The 2,931-nt window shown below is 34.9% G+C and overlaps 1 protein-coding gene across 1 annotated transcript in view; it reads left to right on the top strand.

Moving 5' to 3' along the window:
• The window catches only part of LOC107572450 (neuronal migration protein doublecortin), a 107,810-nt gene that overhangs the window by 22,199 nt on the left and 82,680 nt on the right, over nucleotides 1-2,931 (top strand). The gene's annotated exons all lie outside the window — the stretch shown is intronic.

Genomic DNA, 2,931 nt, shown 5'->3' with positions numbered 1-2,931 from the left:
TTTTTTTTTTTTATCCTTGTTAAAGCATTGCATTGTTACTTTAGCAAAATGCTCAGTTTGGACCATATTGAAATAAATTTTCAGTCAAGTGTTTTATTTCGCTTTATATGTATAGTGCTATTTTGTGTCATGCACACTGCTTATGAAGAGGTCCAAATCAGTCATATATGAGATTCTGTTTTGGTTAGGATGCTCCCTTAGAAGACAGATATGTATGTAGACAAAACACAGTGAGGCAGCTTACCAAGGTTTGAAAGAGAGCTAGAGAAGAAAACAAAAATGATATCTTGGTCTTCTAGTCAACTCTGAGTGTATATAAATTGTATCTATATATTTATTTATTTATTTAATCACACACAGGTAGAACTGGTAGAACTGTAGCTGGTTTCACATGCTTTCTATCTGGTCCAGACTGGTCATTTAACGTCAACAGCAGTTTAAGCAGATCCAAATGGTTGGTGGAGCTAAAGCTGACCTGTAGGTCATCTTCGTCAAGCTATAATAGAGCAAATTGGTCCAGCAAGAAACCAGCTACCATGTTCCAGAAAATAGCTGGGCTACATGGTTTGACCTGGTTTTCACTTTCTCTCTCTCTCATGTATTATTTTTTGTCCAATAATTACACACAAAATTCAATTGTTTGTAGGCTTATTAAATTGTATGATCATTTGACATGTAGGCTAGTTTTCCATACTTTGACAGAGAGTTGTTGTTTAGCTCATTTGTTTATTATTTTAAGAAATCAAATTTGCATGTGTATGTAAATGTTGCACTACATTCAAAGCAGCCACTGGATGATTTTCTCTAGCTCACACCTGAGCTACACCTGAGCATTTCAAATCAGCAACACAATCTGAAATTAACTCCCCCATAAATGTTCTTCCTTATGCTTAAATAGTGTTAAAAATATATATTTTTCAGGCTAGACCAGTCGATGTTCATGTGCAGTCATAGCTTAAGTCTCAGGTTTCTATGGGAACCGGAGTTTCTAATGGCAGCTGCAATGCCACAGTGACTTTACCAATCAGCGATTGGCTGTTTTATTCAGAAGGCCGGATTATTCTGCCTTATTGCACGTTGCCGTTTCTCCCATTCATAAGTAATAGAAGTGAACCGTCTTTGTATCTTTGTATCTGTAATCTTTGGCTCAGGTAAGTTAGGCTCTCACAGTTAATTATCAAGTATGATTTGATGCTGATGTGTAGTTTCCATGCTTCATCTGTCATCATCTTTTAGAGAACATGGAAAGCTTGTGTAGCTGTTGCCATGGATACTGGATAGTGAAGAACAATTTATACATTTAGATGTGAACCATTTGGCATGTACTATATAAATGTGTATATACAGTAAACTTGTGTATTTCTAAGTTTTCAATCTCAGTGTAGCTAAATACTGCCTGATAAATAGGCTAATAATGACCATACCACAAGTTTCCTTTTGTTTGGGTTTTGTGTGTGTGTGTGTGTGTGTGTGTGTGTGTGTGTGAAATGAGTGTCTCCACAGGGAATTGTTAATAATAGCTCATGAGTGACATTGAAATGTGTGTGGGTCTGCTGTATGTAGGCCAATCCATGGTCGAGTGTGTTATACTCATGCAATCATTGCATAGATGTGTAGTACTTAGATGATGGTAGGCTTAGACCGAAAAACAGATTTTTGAGTATTTCAGGTGAAATATTGATGTTTTTTGACTGGCAGACTTTTTTTTCTATTCTATTTTTCAAGTTTTGTTTCTTGCTCATATATATTTGGATGGTGTGTGTCTGGAATGCTCAAGTTATTCCAAAGACATAATGGTATTTATGAATTAATCATTTTCAGAGATTTTTTTCTTACCTTGGCCACTTCTTATGCCACTGGCTCTGATGTCTCTATTCGCTTGATAAGTAAGTGACGTAAGAAATGCTGTTTCCGGGTCCAAGCCTCCACTCGTTTCACTTGAGAATACTCTTAACAGCAATTTTTGAGCACTATTTATTCATTATACACATTTAAGATAAACATTTAAAACTTACGGTGTACACTACAGTCTCCATGTTCATGGCGTCCCAGACACACATATTTTACCGATTTATAAAAGATGAATCAGTGTCTGGCCATCTGGGAATTGGTAATGAGATAAAGGTTAAGATTATATTTTTTTGGTAGTATTACATCACATTGTGAGTTTATATTAGCACCATTTGTTGATTTCTTGTGGCTTGAGATTTGCATCCTGGAAGCAGTGACGCGTGACGTCAGACTTAATAAGCAGATAATGGCTAAACAATTCATTTCGGGTGTATATATGACAGGCTGTCTTTGGTCTCATTAATGTATTATTTGTTCCAGATCAAATAGTTTTTGGCTAGCTTTGTATTTTTATACAACTTTAATGCTGTATCAGAGTGCTGCCTTTGTACTTTTGACTGAATTGCTTAGCTACATTTATAATACCTATTTTTGTTTATTAAATATTATTGTTCAATAAATATTATTTGATTTAAAAAATGGTAGTATATAATAATGGTATTGAGAAATGGTCTGTGTGTTAGTGATGGTGATTTTGGTTACATTGTTATGCCATTAGATGTCAAAAATATCTTGAGTGAGTCAGCAACAAAGACTTTTTATATTGAAAGGACTGAAACATGGTTGTAAACAAAGACATTATTTACATTCAACAACACCTTGTTAGACGTAACCAACAAATGTACTGACCAGCGTTATCATGGGAAATCCTCTTAACAGTTGAAAGGATAGTACAACGAAGATACCACTTTCCTCTGTGGACATTCAAACTAATGCTTTATTTGGAATATAAAATTGAGCTGAAGACTGAATGCTGTATCAGATGCTGTATCTAATAATACTGTACTCTACATAATACAATAAGCTTTTAACTTCAATGAAGCAACTCAACATTCCTTTGTTACTAGTTCTAAAGTGACG

This window comes from Sinocyclocheilus grahami, unplaced genomic scaffold, assembly GCF_001515645.1.
Source record: "Sinocyclocheilus grahami isolate Dianchi unplaced genomic scaffold, SAMN03320097.WGS_v1.1 scaffold1751.1, whole genome shotgun sequence".
Taxonomy (NCBI): Eukaryota; Metazoa; Chordata; class Actinopteri; order Cypriniformes; family Cyprinidae; genus Sinocyclocheilus; species Sinocyclocheilus grahami.
The sequence above is the reverse complement of the archived record's forward strand: the minus strand, read 5'-3'. Positions and strand labels throughout refer to the sequence as shown.